General features: G+C 40.4%; 1 protein-coding gene across 2 annotated transcripts in view; it reads right to left on the minus strand.

Annotated features, from left to right (window-relative positions):
- LOC131927780 (inositol 1,4,5-trisphosphate receptor type 1) overlaps window positions 1-19,438 on the minus strand; it is a 164,093-nt gene extending 144,655 nt beyond the window's left edge. The window contains exons 1-2 of one of the 2 annotated variants that reach the window (XM_059283590.1): window positions 19,073-19,438; window positions 130-347 (exon numbers count right to left, since the gene is read on the minus strand). The gene's annotated coding sequence lies outside the window, so the exon portion shown is untranslated. Of the gene's footprint in view, window positions 1-129; window positions 405-19,072 lie in introns of both variants that reach the window. The other variant, XM_059283588.1, reaches the window with a different exon arrangement.
- Window positions 19,439-20,049: the final 611 nt, after the last annotated feature.

Genomic DNA, 20,049 nt, shown 5'->3' on the forward strand with positions numbered 1-20,049 from the left:
ATATATATATATATATATATATATATATATATATATATATATATATATATATATATTCCAGTCTATTAGGATCGCATATGTAGGCTTAACACAAGCAAAAAAACAAAGAACAAAAATGGATGTACTTACCTGAGGGGCCTTGTCATGCGTGACAGCGGTGTAAACTATCCAGTTTGTCTCCCAGTGGAAGCACCATTGCTCTCACTAGCTACACGCTTGTCTGGGTGTCAACTTTTGACTGGCATCAGCCATAGCACGAGATTCTCACTTCAGTGGGTGCGAATACAGGTGATGATATCTCTAAGTCAGTCAAGCGTTGCTGTCTGCTTTGATAACGTTACCAAGTACTGTGCGATTTGTTTGAGAGAAGGAATCGTTGAACTACGACCTCACTATAGATCAACCTACATATTAGATGACCTCACACATTATAAGAGCCCACACAACAAATAATCTCACACATTTTATGAGCCCACACAATAGATGACCTCACACTTTATAAGAGCCCAGACAACAAATGACCTCATAGAATTTACGCGCACACTCAAAAGACCTACACATTGAAAGACCTCACACAATAGAATACCTGACTCCGCATAATACATTACCTCATAGAATTCACATTCTAACATTATAAATGACCTCCCAGAATAAATGACCTCACAGAATACATGACCTTACAGAATAGATGACCTCACAGAAAATATGACCTCACAGAATACATGACCTTACAGAATACATGACCTTACAGAATAGATGACCTCACAGAAAATATGACCTCACAGAATACATGACCTTACAGAATACATGACCTTACAGAATACATGACCTTACAGAATAGATGACCTCACAGAATACATGTCCTCATAGAATATATGACCTCACAGAAAATATGACCTCACAGAATAAATGACCTCATAGAATAAATGACCTCACAGAATACATGACCTCATAGAATATATGACCTAACAGAAAATATGACCTCACAGAATAAATGACCTCATAGAATATATGACCTAACAGAAAATATGACCTCACAGAATAAATGACCTCATAGAATAAATGACCTCACAGAATAAATGACCTTACAGAATAAATGACCTCACAGAATACATGACTCCACAAAACCGGATGTGTAGAGAATCGGATACAGTGTATTAACTTTGATACTGAAAACATTTAGCTGAGATCTGGTGAGACACCGACCCTCACACAAACGTTGTGTAGCATTATATAACCAACTGAGATCTGGTGAGACACCAACCTTCACACAAACGCTGTGTATCATTATATAACCAACTGAGATCTGGTGAGACACCAACCCTCATACAAACGTTGTGTAGCATTATATAACCAACTGAGATCTGGTGAGACGCCAACCCTCACACAAACGCTGTGTATCATTATATAACCAACTGAGATCTGGTGAGACGCCAACCCTTATATAACCAACAGACTCAGTTCTCAACCACACAACACCAAAACTGTATAACCCGACCCTACCCGCTTACAGATATGGAAACGACTGTTCAAAATGGCCAAAAGGTTTATGTCACAATGTGATATTGACATGTGATGTCAACACGTCAAAAGGTTTATGTCACAATGTGATATTGACATGTGATGTCAACACGCCAAAAGGTTTATGTCACAATGTGATATTGACATGTGATGTCAACACGTCAAAAGGTTTATGTCACAATGTGATATTGACATGTGATGTCAACACGTCAAAAGGTTATGTCACAATGTGATATTGACATGTGATGTCAACACGTCAAAAGGTTATGTCACAATGTGATATTGACATGTGATGTCAACACGTCAAAAGGTTTATTATGTCACAATGTGATATTGACATGTGATGTCAACACGTCAAAAGGTTTATGTCACAATGTGATATTGACATTTAGAACAGTTGGCCAATGTGACAACAATGTGATAAAAAATTGAGAGTAATGTAATTTAGATGTGTAATCATTTCTTAAGGTGTAATGTAAGCTGCAGAATAAGATAATTTAGGGGATCAACAAAGTGTATAATCTTAGATAATTGATAAAAGTAGACGAGTATATAGGTTAACTGTAAACTAGTATATAGGTTAAAAGTAGACAACTGTATACGTTAACTATAGACTAGTGTGCAGAATGAATGTATACAAAGGAAAGCTCTGGATTGAATGATATAGTTGCCATTGTGCTCAAAGTGTGCTCATTGGTTGACTTCATGGCGGAATGTAATTTATGCCAGGAGATTAAATAGGCAGACGTCTTCATGTTTTGGACAAGATTATAAGCACTCGATTGTAAGGGGACTAGTTGTCCCCCAGGCAAAAATTTTGTTTTTCATCGACAACGTATTAGTTTAATCCATGTCGTGTGGCCCACTTTTGTTTAATCCATGTCGTGTGGCCCACTTTTGTTTAATCCATGTCGTGTGGCCCACTTTTGTTTAATCAAAATGGCAATGGTCCTCTAAATGTGGTCTACAGCTATGGTACTTTAAATGTGGTCTACAGCTATGGTCCTCTAAATGTGGTCTACAGCTATGGTCCTCTAAATGTGGTCTACAGCTATGGTACTTTAAATGTGGCCTACAGCTATGGTCCTCTAAATGTGGTCTACAGCTATGGTCGTCTAAATGTGGTCTACAGCTATGGTCCTCTAAATGTGGTCTACAGCTATGGTCCTCTAAATGTGCTCTACAGCTATGGTCGTCTAAATGTGGTCTACAGCTATGGTCGTCTAAATGTGGTCTACAGCTATGGTCCTCTAAATGTCGTCTACAGCTATGGTCCTCTAAATGTGGTCTACAGCTATGGTCGTCTAAATGTGGTCTACAGCTATGGTCGTCTAAATGTCGTCTACAGCTATGGTCGTCTAAATGTGGTCTACAGCTATGGTCCTCTAAATGTCGTCTACAGCTATGGTCCTCTAAATGTGGTCTACAGCTATGGTCGTCTAAATGTGGTCTATAGCTATTTGTCAAGTAGCTTGACAGGTTTGCACCATGTTTGTTACAGGAAAAGGTACAGGAAACGTAACAGGTCTCTGCGGGTTCAGCAGTTATAAATCAAGATTGTATCAGAAACTGTTCTTTGATTTGATACTTGATAGCTCATATTTCTTGACATCTAGTGTCACTACTGATTGTTGAAACTTTAATCCACGCGGATTACAGTCTTTTGCCTCTAATTTAATATCCTATTGTATGATGTTAAAACTAGGATTTTTATGGATTATCAGCTGTATTCAAGTGTCTGAACTGAGAACATATTTACAAATATACACTTGGTTAGTTTTTCTTATATATTACATACATTATGTGTACACACACACACACACATATATATATATATATATATATATATATATATATATATATATATATATATATATATATATATATTGATATAGGCCTTTATATATATATATATATATATATATATATATATATATATATATATATATATATATATATATATATATATATATTGATATAGGCCTATTTATGTATGGAGAGAGCACGTCACTATACCCGACCCGACACAATTTTTTTACACTGAAGACAAAGCCCAAAAGGAATAAAGGTTACATTTTAACAAGTAATAATTCGCAAACAAACTTGCCTCTGTGGGTAGTTAATTAATAGTTGCCGCGGCCTGTTATAGCTGCTTTTGTATGTTCGATACTAAGAATGGCTAAGTTACTGACCCAAAGGGCACATCTACAATTTTATCAAATATTATCATCATAATGGAGTGACTCGGGGCGCCCAACCGTATAGGCTACTAATGTCGAGGTGCTGGAGGACAACCCTTATTTTATTAAGTCATCGATTATCCCTATGGTATGGCGCTCATTAAAATAAGTATATGTGCCGTAGTGCTTTTGTCGGTCATTCTGTCATAGATCGAAACTGCCGAGAGAAATTAAATTTCGAGCACTTCTAACTGACTAATTCGTTTGAAACTTGGCACATGGGTCAGGGCACGATGACAATGCAATCTGACATCAAATTTGACTTCAAATGTTGTTTAATTAATTTTTTTAATGAGTTGAATAAAAGCTAGTAAAACAAATATATATATTGATCTATAGCAGGGGTCTCCAAACTTTTCAACCCGAGGGCCGCAATAACTATCAAATATCAGTTCGGGGGCCAGTTTCTTCTAATCGTCTATTTTTTGTGGTGTAGTGCCCCCCCCCCCCCCCCCCCAAATAACGTCTATTACCCCCCCCCCCCCCCCCAACGCAATATATACTTTATATAGAAATATATACAAATTTCAGCACAAACGAGGTCCAGGTTTGCTCTCAAATTATTCTTCACATATTTCAATTTAGAAAAATTTTATTTACACAAGTATGTTGTTCCGAAATATGAAAGGTACTTTGATGCGAATTTTTTAATATTAGGAAAGTCTTCCACGGGCAAAAACTTATAAAAACCCACCGCCCTTCTTTGAACTTGTCTCTAAGGATGTCATTGGCTTGCAATTCAATGACCTCCAGCTGTAGTTCATCTGCGCAAGCTGCCAAATTTGCTTCAATTGGGTTTTGAAACAGTCTCACTTCTTCTGCCTTTAAATCTACATCAGAAAACAGGTACTGAAACTACTGCAGCTGGAGGTCTTGGATGATCTCGCATGCAAATGACGTGGGGAACTCAGTTGCTGTTTCAGCCATGAAGATTTTGCACTGCTGAAAGTGCGTCAAGTTGTTAGCCTGTACTTGTTCCAAAAACATGAGAAGTTTGGATCTGAAGGCCTTAAGGTGGGTGTATAGATCAGAAACTAGATCTCTCTCTCTTGGAGTTTTAGGTTCAGAAAATTAAAATGACTAGTTATGTCTGCATTAGAGGCCTATTTCTATACCCACTCTTCATCAGACATTAGGCTGTGGCTTACCTTTACTTTCCATGAAGTCACCTATTTCCTTTCATAACGTAAATACTCTGCTCAGTGCTTTCTCGCAAATTAGCCATCTTAATGCTGTGAAATATGGTAAATATTGCGATTCCGTGGTGTTTTTTTTTTTGACATGTCTCTGATCTGTCTATGGTTGAGCCCAAGTGACAGTATGAAATAAACAGGATTCAGAACACTGTTAATGTCCAAAGCTCGCTGGTGAATAATACAGTGCAGGAACATTGAATTTTTAATTTGGTTGTAGGGAACTGCTTGTGTAGGGAACACAAGCAGTTGAGAGGTCGAACAGCTGTTTAGGGAACACAAGCAGTTGAGAGGTCGAACAGCTGTTTAGCGACTCATCCTTTGCATTTGAAAAATGGCGAAACTTGCTTGCATTTTTTGCTATTTGAGTCGCAATGTTTTCACCAATGTCTGTAACACGGCGGGCAATGGTATTTGCACCCAAAGCTACATTTTCAAATTGTTTTCAATTTTCTGGGCAAAGTTCCTCAGCCACCTCTAACAAACATTTTCCGTGGACAAAAAGATCTCCGCGGGCCGGTTGAGAGGACGTCCGGCCCGCGGGTCGTAGTTTGGAGAGCCCTGATCTATAGGAGAGCATTTTTAGTTTCACTAAAGGCTCTGTAACGACTAAAGGCTCTGTAACGACTAAAGGCTCTGTAACGACTAAAAGCTCTGTAACGACTAAAGGCTCTGTAATGACTAAAGGCTCTGTAACGACTAAAAGCTCTGTAACGACTAAAGGCTCTGTAACGACTAAAGGCTCTGTAACGACTAAAGGCTCTGTAACGACTAAAGGCTCTGTAACGACTAAAGGCTCTGTAACGACTAAAGGCTCTGTAACGACTAAAAGCTCTGTAACGACTAAAGGCTCTGTAATGACTAAAGGCTCTGTAACGACTAAAAGCTCTGTAACGACTAAAGGCTCTGTAACGACTAAAGGCTCTGTAACGACTAAAGGCTCTGTAACGACTAAAGGCTCTGTAACGACTAAAGGCTCTGTAACGACTAAAGGCTCTGTAACGACTAAAGGCTCTGTAACGACTAAAGGCTCTGTAATGACTAAAGGCTCTGTAACGACTAAAGGCTCTGTAACGACTAAAGGCTCTGTAACGACTAAAGGCTCTGTAACGACTAAAGGCTCTGTAACGACTAAAAGCTCTGTAACGACTAAAGGCTCTGTAACGACTGAAGGTTCTGTAACGACTAAAGGCTCTGTAATGACTAAAGGCTCTGTAACGACTAAAGGCTCTGTAACGACTAAAAGCTCTGTAACGACTAAAGGCTCTGTAACGACTAAAGGCTCTGTAACGACTAAAGGCTCTGTAACGACTAAAGGCTCTGTAACTCAAGGCTCTGTAACGACTAAAGGCTCTGTAACGACTAAAGGCTCTGTAACGACTAAAGGCTCTGTAACGACTAAAGGCTCTGTAACGACTAAAGGCTCTGTAACGACTAAAGGCTCTGTAACGACTAAAGGCTCTGTAACGACTAAAGGCTCTGTAACGACTTATCGAAAAAAAACTGAACATAGTCTTTAGGGGTCATCCATTTATAACGTCAACACACACGGGGGGTGGGGGGGGGGAGGGGTCCGAAAACATCTTTCGTGGAATTTACATCAAAATAATTACTTTAAAAAATATTGCTTATAAAAATGTATTAATTAAATCGGCTTTTCTCGTGTTAAAAAATCACCAGGTTAACTGGTGAATATATGTATCAAAAAAGTAACTGTATACCCGCCCGCCTACGGAAAAAAGCTGCACATGTTGTTTAATAGTGGGGGGGGGGGAGGGGATGCTATTTTCGAAATTAATTCACGGTATTTCTTTAAACATTTCAAATAAATGAAACCTAAGTTTAAAAACACTTAGATCTAGACTTAGGCCCTGATAGATGGTGCAACTATATCAAAGCAGACTTACATCACTATTGTGTGGCAAGGCCTAAGACGATGTAAATCTAGTGGGTTTTTTGTTTACAATTACAATTATTTAATACCTTCAATTTTTGTTTGGTATGGCAAAAAATATTTAAATAAACCCAGCGCTTACTATAGAGGATCTAATTTATACTATGTCCTTTAAATGTACTGATTTTTTCAACACGTTCCGGGCTCTACTTTTAATATTTAGACCTTGTAAAGACCGAAAATATCAAATATTACATGATGAATTCATAGCATAGCAAGGTACACATTACGACATGTTAAAGAATTAGTAATCTGGCAGCATGGTTTAGAGGTCTACCAAATTTTTGTGGGCTCCCACAATGGGGGGGGGGGGGGGGAGAAGTTGGGTTTGTTGATCCACCAGTCTAAGAGAAAATAATTTTTTCATTGAATTGTTTAACATTTTTTCAGCCTTGTGAAATTATGCAATATTTTTTTCCATTGTCAGATATGCGAGCTGAATAAAAATTGGCGAGAAAAAAAAAAGTTAAGGCAGTACATGATAGACTTCAGTCGTGTGTTTTTAATAAGACAACGCGATGCTTGCGAGACATGGCATGTTTTGTTCTGTAGGCCTATTTAATACTAAATATTGTAATATTAAATGGTACTTGGGCGATAAAAGGGGATTGGTGAGAACCCATCAAATTATGATGTTTCAATACAATAAAAAAAGACCACATTCGTAGGTCGTTAACATCTGCTGGTGTTTTACAAATATGGAGCGGGCCCAGGCTAATGTGACTAGCATAACGAGCCGCCCGTAGTTATAGTATGCAAGTTGTAATGTTATAGCTCAGGTATATGCTACACGTTATAATATAGCACAAGTATACATTTTACCATGTTGTAACTATTTACACTTGACCCATTTCGGTTTGACCTAATTTGTGCCTGAATAAAAAAAGGTCCGGTTTCATTTTGCTCTATATAGGGCATCTTATCTTTTGCTGTCTCGTGTATTTATTTAGTAAATCTCACCGTTGTATTCATACGGCCCAACAACAACCCGATCTGTTAAACACGACTGGCTCACAGTGCCTTCAGTGATAGGAAGCAAAAACAAGTTTCAACTGAACACTGGACCAGCATTTCTCTTTGATAAACAAACTTGTTCTGTCATTCTCAGTGGCGATATGGCCGTTTGGCTTCAAGCTACTATGTCGACTAGGGTGGTTGGAGGGTTGTAGAGATACAGGTGGGGTGGTTGGAGGGTTGTAGAGATACAGGTGGGGTGGTTGGCGGGTTGTAGAGATACAGGTGGGGTGGTTGGAGTGTTGTAGAGATACAGGTGGGGTGGTTGGAGGGTTGTAGAGATACAGGTGGGGTGGTTGGAGGGTTGTAGAGATACAAGTGGGGTGGTTGGAGGTTTGTAGAAATACAGGTGGGGTGGTTGGAGGGTTGTAGAGATACAGGTGGGGTGGTTGGAGGGTTGTAGAGTTACAAGTGGGGTGGTTGGAGGTTTGTAGAGATACAGGTGGGGTGGTTGGAGGGATTTAGAGATACAGGTGGGGTGGTTGGAGTGTTGTAGAGATACAGGTGGGGTGGTTGGAGGGATGTAGAGATACAGGTGGGGTGGTTGGCGGGTTGTAGAGATACAGGTGGGGTGGTTGGCCGGTTGTAGAGATACAGGTGGGGTGGTTGGTGGGTTGTAGAGATACAGGTGGGGTGGTTGGCGGGTTGTAGAGATACAGCCTAAAGCTAGAAACTCTTAGACCTAACGTTAAAAACTCATAAAAAGACGTTAAAAACTCCAAGTTCTAACGTTAAAAACTCTAACTCCTAGACCTAAGGTTGTTAAAACTTCTAGGCCTAAAGTTTGTAGAAACCGAAGTTTGCACTAGAAAGTGGGCGATGTTGTTTAGTGCTCGCCTATCCCGGCTACTGACGTGAAGCCAAGAGAAGCGGTCTATTGTTCTATGGCAGGGACAGGTAGCGTCTAGGAGGTAGGCGCTGTTCCCACACCATTCGATTTATGACCGGTGGGGATTTATGGCTCATCAAACCTTCAATGATGTCAGAAGTCAGGGGGCGGGTCGCCATTAGGACGGGGACTGTTTGTTTTGGGGACGGGATCTTGATAAGACCTCAGTGACCTAGTTAGCCTTTGTGTGGGTGGATCAAGTTTGGGGTTTGGTAAGATTGTTCTAGAAAAGGGTAATGTGTATGGTGTAGCCAACACATACTGGTAGTTGTATGTTAATAGACTATAGATCTATATGCTGTTATTGTAGGCATGTGTGTGTTCATAAAGTATATAAAGTAGTAGTTATATCCTGAAAGTGTATAGGCTTGTATGCTGATTATATATATATATATATATATATATATATATATATATATATATATATATACACCGAAGGTGTACGCGTAGTGTATATATTGAGTATAGAGAGAAAGCAGCGATCCCTAAAGCCGAGCCATGTCTAGTGACTCCAGGAGACCTGATATGTTTTAGAATCTCTGAAAACGTAGAAAAAAACATTAATCTTTTCGCACCAAGTGTCCTACACACAATTAGACCCCCCCCCCCCACCCCCATTACGATGTTAAACATCTATTATAGTTATACAGTGGTGGCAATGTAACAAATATAGTATAAAGACATGTTATTTAATGGCTAATTACACGATTAATTTCCATGACTAAAATGTAATTGACATGCTTTGATTATTTGCACATCTATGCGACACTACTACAACATTAACTGTATGTCTCTACGACAGTACTCAAAGTACACGTCCACTATGTACTACAAGAGAAGTTTACAGAAGTACACAGTGACGAAGTACAACCACAGAAGTACACAGTGACGAAGTACAACTACAGAAGTACACAGTGACGAAGTACAACCACAGAAGTACACAGTGACGAAGTACAACCACAGAAGTACACAGTGACGAAGTACAACTACAGAAGTACACAGTGACGAAGTACAACCACAGAAGTACACAGTGACGAAGTACAACCACAGAAGTACACAGTGACGAAGTACAACCACAGAAGTACACAGTGACGAAGTACAACTACAGAAGTACACAGTGACGAAGTACAACCACAGAAGTACACAGTGACGAAGTACAACCACAGAAGTACACAGTGACGAAGTACAACCACAGAAGTACACAGTGACGAAGTACAACCACAGAAGTACACAGTGACGAAGTACAACTACAGAAGTACACAGTGACGAAGTACAACCACAGAAGTACACAGTGACGAAGTACAACTACAGAAGTACACAGTGACGAAGTACAACTACAGAAGTACACAGTGACGAAGTACAACCACAGAAGTACACAGTGACGAAGTACAACTACAGAAGTACACAGTGACGAAGTACAACCACAGAAGTACACAGTGACGAAGTACAACCACAGAAGTACACAGTGACGAAGTACAACCACAGAAGTACACAGTGACGAAGTACAACCACAGAAGTACACATTTATAATGTACATGTACAAAAGTACATATGTCTGGCTACGCCGGTAGACAATGCCCTGTAGACAATGCCCTGTAGACAATGCCCTGTATAATAGACAAAGCCCTGTAGACAATGCCCTGTAGACAATGCACTGTATAATAGACAATGCCCTGTAAACAATGCACTGTAGACAAAGCCCTGTAGACAATGCACTGTATAATAGACAATGCCCTGTAGACAATGCACTGTAGACAAAGCCCTGTAGATTAGACAATGCCCTGTAGACTGGAGCTGTTACTATCAATCGTGGCAGTGAGAAGACAGAGGTCACAGAGGTCACAGAGGAAAAAGCTCATCCAGACAGCGGATCTAAAGGCTATATCCATGTTATTTCATTCGGGGTAGGGTGTCTGGTTGGTGGGTGGTTCATGGGTGGTTGGTGGGTTATTGGGTGGGAGCGACAGACGTGCTTTGGAGGGGAAGGCATCGCCGAAGAGATGCCTGCTACACTGATCTTATTTAAAACTATAGTGAAAGTTATGTCCTTGCTACAACATATAGACTCAAACACGACCATATGGATACAACTATAGAACTTTCAATCGTTATGTCCTTGCTATAACATATAGACTCAAACACGACCATATAAATACAACAAGAATAAATCCTTACAACATATAGACACAAACACGACCATATAAATACAACAAGAATAAATCCTTACAACATATAGACACAGACACGACCATATAAATACAACAAGAATAAATCCTTACAACATATAGACACAAACACGACCGTATTATATACAACAAGAATAAATCCTTACAACATATAGACACAAACACGACCATGTAAATACAACAAGAATAAATCCTTACAACATATAGACACAAACACGACCGTATTATATACAACAAGAATAAATCCTTACAACATATAGATACAAACACGACCATGTAAATACAACAAGAATAAATCATTACAACGTATAGACACAAACACGACAATATAAATACAACAAGAATAAATCATTACAACATATAAACACAAACACAACCACATAAATACAGCAAGAATAAATCCTTACAATATATATCTAGAACGAGATTAAATCATTTCAGCGTATATCTAGAACAAGAATAAATCTTTACAACATATATTTAGAACAAGTACAAATCCTTGCAACATATACCTAGAACATGAATAAATCCTTGCAGCGGATATCCAGAATATGAATAAAGATTATGTAATAAGAAGCCCTCAACTATAATTAGTCATCTCCCCATTTTATCACCATGATAACCCCCAAAGGTTTGTTACATCATTACATTCAGCACTTGATTTGTTACATCATTACATTCAGCACTTGATTTGTTACATCATTACATTCAGCACTTGATTTGTTACATCATTACATTCAGCACTTGATTTGTTACATCATTACATTCAGCACTTGATTTGTTACATCATTACATTCAGCACTTGATTTGTTACATCATTACATTCAGCACTTGATTTGTTACATCATTACATTCAGCACTTGATTTGTTACATCATTACATTCAGCACTTGATTTGTTACATCATTACATTCAGCACTTGATTTGTTACATCATTACATTCAGCACTTGATTTGTTACATCATTACATTCAGCACTTGATTTGTTACATCATTACATTCAGCACTTACATTGTGATGGAACTCTTGAGTGGGACAATAAAACCCGATTGATTACACGTGGAGCAATCAAAATATGAGAGAGAGAGGCGGAGAGAGATTGACAGAGAGATGGATAGAGAGTGATTACACGTGGAGCAATCAAAATATGAGAGAGAGAGGCGGAGAGAGATTGACAGAGAGATGGATAGAGAGTGATTACACGTGGAGCAATCAAAATATGAGAGAGAGAGACGGAGAGAGATTGACAGAGAGATGGATAGAGAGTGATTACACGTGGAGCAATCAAAATATGAGAGAGAGACGGAGAGAGATTGACAGAGAGATGGATAGAGAGTGATTACACGTGGAGCAATCAAAATATGAGAGAGAGAGACGGAGAGAGATTGACAGAGAGATGGATAGAGAGTGATGTCACCCCACTAAATGGTGTCACCCGGTGCGGTCCGCACCCCCCGCCCCCCTCGCTACGCCTCTGGGAGAGAGATAGATGGAGAGAGATGGAGAGAGAGATGGAGAGAGAGATGGAGAGAGAGATGGATTGAGATGGAGAGAGATGGAGAGAAAGATGGAGAGAGAGATGGAGAGAGATGGAGAGAGATGGAGAGAGAGATGGAGAGAGAGATAGAGAGAGAGAGAAATGGATAGAGATGGAGAGAGATGGAGAGAGAGATGGAGAGAGAGATGAAGAGAGAGATGGAGAGAGAGAGAGATGGAGAGAGATGGAGAGAGATGAAGAGAGATGGAGAGAGATGGAAAGAGAGATGGAGAGAGATGGAGAGAGAGATGGAGAGAGAGATGGAGAGAGAGAGATGGAGAGATTGACAGAGAGATGGAGAGACAGATGGAGATAGAGATGGAGAGAGATTGAGAGAGAGAGATGGTTAGAGAGAGATGGAGAGTGATGAAGAGAGAGATGGGAAGAGATGGAGAAAGATATGGAGAGAGATGGAGAGAGATTGACAGAGAGATGGATAGAGAGATGGAGAGAGATGGAGAGAGAGATGGATAGAGAGAGATGGAGAGAGATGGAGAGAGAGATGGGGAGAGATGGAGAGAGATGGAGAGAGAGAGATGGGGAGATGGAGAGAGAGATGGAGAGAGAGATGGAGAGAGAGATGGAAAGAGAGAGATGGAGAGAGAGATAGAGAGAGATGGAGAGATTGAGAGAGGGATGGAGAGAGATTGACAGAGAGATGGATAGAGAGATGGAGAGAGAGATGGAGAGAGAGATGGCGAGAGATTGAGAGAGAGATGGAGAGAGATGGAGAGAGATTGAGAGAGATTGACAGAGAGACGGATAGAGAGATGGAGAGAGAGAAAGAGAGAGATGGAGAGAGATGGAGAGAGATGGAGAGAGAGATGCAGAGAGAGATGGAGAGAGATGGAGAGTGATGGAGAGAGATTGAGAGAGATGGAGAGAGAGAGATGGAGAGATGGAGAGAGATGAGAGAGAGATGGAGAGAGAGATGGAAAGAGAGATGGAGAGAGAGAGATGGAGAGAGAGATGGAGAGAGAGATGGGGAGAGATGGAGAGAGATGGAGAGAGAGATGGGGAGATGGAGAGAGAGATGGAAAGAGAGATGGAAAGAGAGATGGAGAGAGAGATGGAGAGAGATGGAGAGAGAGATGGGGAGATGGAGAGAGAGATGGAAAGAGAGATGGAAAGAGAGATGGAGAGAGATTGAGAGAGAGATGAAGAGAGAGATGGAGAGAGATGGAGAGAGAGATGGGGAGAGATGGAGAGTGATGGAGAGAGAGATGGAGAGATGGAGAGAGATGAGAGAGAGATGGAGCGAGAGATGGAAAGAGAGATGGAGAGAGAGATGGGGAGAGATGGAGAGAGATGGAGAGAGAGATGGGGAGATGGAGAGAGAGATGGAAAGAGAGATGGGGAGATGGAGAGAGAGATGGAAAGAGAGATGGAAAGAGAGATGGAGAGAGAGATGAGAGAGAGATGGAGAGAGAGATGGAGAGAGAGATGGGGAGAGAGATGGAGAGAGATGGAGAGAGATGGAGAGAGATAAAGTTGGAGAGAGAGATGGAGAAAGAGAGATGGTTAGAGAGAGATGGAGAGTGATGAAGAGAGAGATGGGAAGAGATGGAGAAAGATATGGAGAGAGATGGAGAGAGATTGACAGAGAGATGGATAGAGAGATGGAGAGAGATGGAGAGAGAGATGGATAGAGAGAGATGCAGAGAGATGGAGAGAGAGATGGGGAGATGGGGAGAGATGGAGAGAGAGATGGAGAGAGAGATGGAAAGAGAGAGATGGAGAGAGAGATAGAGAGAGATGGAGAGATTGAGAGAGGGATGGAGAGAGATTCACAGAGAGATGGATAGAGAGATGGAGAGAGAGATGGAGAGAGAGATGGCGAGAGATTGAGAGAGAGATGGAGAGAGATGGAGAGAGATGGAGAGAGATGGAGAGAGATGGAGAGAGAGAGATGCAGAGAGAGATGGAGAGGGATGGAAAGAGAGATGGAGAGAGATGGAGAGAGATGGAGAGAGAGATGGAGAGATGGAGAGAGATGAGAGAGAGATGGAGAGAGAGAGAGATGGAAAGAGAGATGGAGAGAGAGAGATGGAGAGAGAGATGGAGAGAGAGATGGGGAGAGATGGAGAGAGATGGAGAGAGAGATGGGGAGATGGAGAGAGTGATGGAAAGAGAGATGGAAAGAGAGATGGAGAGAGAGATGGAGAGAGATGGGGAGATGGAGAGAGAGATGGAAAGAGAGATGGAAAGAGAGATGGAGAGAGAGATTGAGAGAGAGATGAAGAGAGAGATGGAGAGAGATGGAGGTTGATGGAGAGAGAGATGGAGAGATGGAGAGAGAGATGGAAAGAGAGATGGAGAGAGAGATGGGGAGAGATGGAGAGAGATGGAGAGAGAGATGGGGAGATGGAGAGAGATGGAAAGAGAGATGGGGAGATGGAGAGAGAGATGGACAGAGAGATGGAGAGAGAGATGAGAGAGAGATGGAGAGAGAGATGGGGAGAGAGATGGAGAGAGATGGAGAGAGATGGAGAGAGATGGAGAGAGATAAAGTTGGAGAGAGAGATGGAGAAAGAGAGATGGAGAGAGAGATGGAGAGAGAGATGGAGAGAGAGATGGAGAGAGAGAGATGGAGAGAGAAATGGAGAGTGAGATGGAGAAAGAGAGAGGGAGATGGAGAGAGAGAAGGAGAAAGAGATGGAGAGAGAGAGATGGAGATGGAGAGAAACAGAGAGGGAGAAAGACAGAGCATGTTAAAATTATCTCCATTTCTACCATCAAATGCGCTTTTTACTTTCTCTTACAAGGAGTTTAGAGGAAGTATTGTAATTGTGCACAAAAATCACATGAAATTTTGACATTTTTCACCGTTTTACACCTCAGTACTTCATCATATACGGAGTATAGGGGACTTATTTGTGTGTGTGTGTGTTCGTGGTGCGTGCGTGTGTGTATGTCTGTGAACACGATAACTTGAGTATCGATTCAGCTAGGTTGATGAAATTTCATATCAAATTGGTGGAACTTATTCTACTTTCAATTATTCAAAAGCCTATAACTTGAGAACTGTTTAAGATATATAAACGAAATTTCGTCTATAAGTAAAAGATCTGATTCTCTACCTTTTTCAAATTTTGAGTAATTTACGTTGACCGAAAGTAGTAATATATGCTATTTCCCATTTCTCAAAAAAAAAAAGAATTTATAAAGTACTAATATTCCGCACTTTTATACAGATATTGTTTGTCATTCAATTGGTGCGCCATTGGGGTCGGCGTGGTCGAGACGGTAAAGCTCATGGTTGCTAAACCGAAAAGTCTCGAGTTCGAACCCTCGGGCAGATGAGGCTCGTTAGCTGGGGACAGCCACTCTTCTAGGAGAGACAACTCCAAAATCAAACAACTGCTGCCTTGTAGCTTATTGTTGGTTGGACAAAGGCTATGGAAGCAAATCCAAAATGAAAAACAGGCTGAAATCGGATTCAATGGTCTCTATGGCGCATAACCAGTTGACACGTATCCTTAATTGTGTTGGAGGCGTGGTCGAGTCGGCAAAAAGCTCATTCTCTTTCTACGAGATTCTATTCTATTTTTAAAAGTTTATGTAATAAATAAAGCGGGAATGATCTAACCTAAAATTTCTCGAATCTATCTATATATATAATTCTCTTCTGGGAGCCGTTAGAAAACAAGCTGCAAGCGCCTCCTTGCAGTCCCCTCTCTTCCTCTCTATCGCTATCACTACCACCCCCACCCCACCCCTACATTGTCTGGTGAGCTGTGGTCACGCTGTTTACATTTTACAATCATAGAGGCGGGCTTGGTGACGGCTATTAGGGGCAGATAATTTAGTTTGAAACGATTTTAAACTTAGAGGAGGTAACTAAGAGGAGGCTGCTTTCACGTGGGGGGGGGGGGGGGGGGGAAGGGGGGTTTAGTGTTTTTAAGCAAATATTTTCATTGGCAGCATTGGTACTGTCGAATACACAAATTATAAATTACTGAAAAGTAGAAAAAAAACAACTAAATAGCGGCGTATGATACGCAGCGGGTCGGCTCGTATACATAATTCTCTTCTTGAAGACGTTAGAAAACAAGCTGTAAGCGCGCTCCCTGCCACCCCCACTCCTACATGGTCTGGTGAGCTGTGGTTCACGCTAAATGTTTACAATCGTAGAGCCGGGTTTAGTGACGGCTGTTAGTAGGAGCAGATAATTTAGTTTGAAATTATTTTAAACTTAGGGGAAGTAACTAAGAGGAGGCTGCTTTCAGGGAGGGGGGTAGGGGTTTGGGGAAAGGAGAGGGGGGTTATCGTCCTTAACGAGCTACTGATAGTGTTTTAAAGCAAATATATTCAGTGGCAGCATTGGTACTGTCGAATTCACAAATGATGAATTACTGAAAAGTAGAAAATAAAATAACTAAATAGCAGCGTATGATACGCTGCGGGTCGGCTCGTATTTTTATATAACACTATAGGGGACGGCATTTAGAAATATAAAATAACCTACAGAATTTCCAGTTAGTTCAACATTTATTATAGCAAATAGCTTTTAGCTCAAATGTGGCTGTCATTATCCCTTTTTGGATCTCTATTCACTTCAAATGTAGCCAAAACAACCAAAATTCTAACTAACTGTAATTAATACAACTAAAACTATAACTACCTGTAGTTAAATACAACCAAAACTATAACTACCTGTAGTTAAATACAACCAAAACTATAACTACCTGTAGTCAATACAACCAAAACTCTAACTACCTGTAGTTAAATACAACCAAAACTATAACTACCTGTAGTTAAAACAACCAAAACTATAACAACCTGCAGTTAAATACAACCCAAAACTATAACTACCTGTAGTTAAATACAACCAAAACTCTAACTACCTGTAGTCAATACTACCAAAACTCTAACTACCTGTAGCTAATACAACCAAAACTCTAACTACCTGTAGCCAATACAACCAAAACTATAACTACCTGTAGTTAAATACAACCAAAACTCTAACTACCTGTAGCTAATACAACCAAAACTCTAACTACCTGTAGTCAATACCTGTAGTTGGTCAATGAAAAACTCCAATGACGCATATATCTAAGTATACCAGCAATGTGTCTTTGTTTGGCTTCCCTTTATTGCCCCTACACCACCCGGATCCTTTCTCTCTTTAGCCTTTAGCACCGTAAGAAAGATTTGAAAAAAAAAGCTGATTGCTACTTAAGTAGGGCAGTTCTATGCAACATTGCAGCTATTTAAAGTGCACGAATAATAACATCTAACATGAGAAAAGAAATTTGGCTATGTCAAGCGGTCAATAGGTACACACGCAGATCTGGACGTCCCACAGCGATCAATCTTAGTCAACATGTTGACGGAGGTGTATCTGAACAACATGAGATTTAACGCTAGATACAGCACTATAGACGTTATGGACGGTGTATGTGAACATGAGATTTAACGCTAGATACAGCACTATAGACGTTATGGACGGTGTATTGGAACAACATGAGATTTAACGCTAGATACAGCACTATAGACGTTATGGACGGTGGTGTATCTGAACAACATGAGATTTAACGCTAGATACAGCACTATAGACGTTATGGACGGTGGTGTATCTGAACAACTGGAGATTTAACGCTAGATACAGCACTATAGACGTTATGGACGGTGGTGTATCTGAACAACTGGAGATTTAACGCTAGATACAGCACTATAGACGTTTTGGACGGTGTATCTGAACAACATGAGATTTAACGCTAGATACAGCACTATAGACGTTATGGACGGTGGTGTATCTGAACAACTGGAGATTTAACGCTAGATACAGCACTATAGACGTTATGGACGGTGGTGTATCTGAACAACATGAGATTTAACGCTAGATACAGCACTATAGACGTTATGGACGGTGGTGTATCTGAACAACTGGAGATTTAACGCTAGATACAGCACTATAGACGTTATGGACGGTGTATTGGAACAACATGAGATTTAACGCTAGATACAGCACTATAGACGTTATGGACGGTGTATTGGAACAACATGAGATTTAACGCTAGATACAGCACTATAGACGTTATGGACGGTGGTGTATCTGAACAACATGAGATTTAACGCTAGATACAGCACTATAGACGTTATGGACGGTGGTGTATCTGAACAACATGAGATTTAACGCTAGATACAGCACTATAGACGTTATGGACGGTGTATCTGAACAACATGAGATTTAACGTTAGATACAGCACTATAGACGTTATGGACGGTGGTGTATGTGAACAATATGAGATTTAACGCTAGATACAGCACTATAGACGTTATTTTACACAGCAGAAATTATTGATATACAATAAGGTAGAAGGTATAAAGATATGCATTAAAGCAAAAGGTATTAAGATATACAATAAAGCAAAAGATATAAAGATTAAGATCTACAATAAGGCAGAAGGTATTAAGAGATAGACCAAAGCTAGGTTTAGAACAATAGAAACAGGTACACATTAAGAACACTCTTGATGCGCAATTCAACAGCCCTCTACGAGTGCAATCAAAAAACTAAACAAGTAAAATTTCTACCTGCCCAGTGCTGTGGCTCTGTAAATATTTTCAACACAACTCTACTGCATACACTATACACATCCTGAATATCTGCACAGTCCGACTGGCGACAGATGACGGCTCTGCTAATCCGATAAGAAGGTTACATTTAACATTTCATTCTCTTCCAAGAGCGCTAGTAATGAAACTTAAATCTCATATTGAAAGTGTGAGACATAATTCTTTTCATAACTGCACACAGCTGTACGCGGATTCCGTTTGACTCGAGTCCGTCTACTGTTAGTGTTCGACCGTCATAACTGCACACAGCTGTACGCGGATTCCGTTTGACTCGAGTCCGTCTACTGTTAGTGTTCGACCGCTCCCAAGCATGACAGTCGCACACATGTGCTTAGAGCTTTACCACACCTATCCTACTTTCGTAAGGCGGGACAACTTCGCGAGCCACAGATTTTTTATTCTCAAAGTAAATTCCCTTGAGTTACTCCGCTTTTTCTGGCGCCTCAAGTGAAAAATTGTGATAAGCAAGCTTGAAATAATAGAGCGGAACTTCTCAGTGTTTCTTTCAGACTTTTTTCTACGGCGGAGGAGGGGGCGCACTTAAAATAGCATACGCAGGTGGGGAGCAGGGGGAGCCGCCTCTTCTCCAACGACCATTTTAAGGATAGTGGCGCCTTGTTTCGGAGATAATTAAATATCATTTAGAACAAGTTTGGAAACAACAAAAAAGTGTCACGTTACATCAAATATCATTTAAAACAAGTTTGGCAACAACAAAAAGTGTCACGTTACATCAAATATCATTTAGAACAAGTTTGGAAACAACAAAAAAGTTTCACGTTACGCAGCCAAAATATCGCCTTTTTAATGTGTACAATTCTTGGCTTACTAATAATTTTCAGAGCCTAGCTGTTCGATAGGCACGAAGCGAGGCGCTCTTTGTCACAATGTTAATCCATGTTAACGCCCGCACTTCAACGGCTTGTGTTCTTCTT

Source organism: Physella acuta, unplaced genomic scaffold (assembly GCF_028476545.2).
Source record: "Physella acuta isolate Inbredline_101_S28 unplaced genomic scaffold, ASM2847654v3 ptg001440l, whole genome shotgun sequence".
Classification (NCBI taxonomy): Eukaryota; Metazoa; Mollusca; class Gastropoda; family Physidae; genus Physella; species Physella acuta.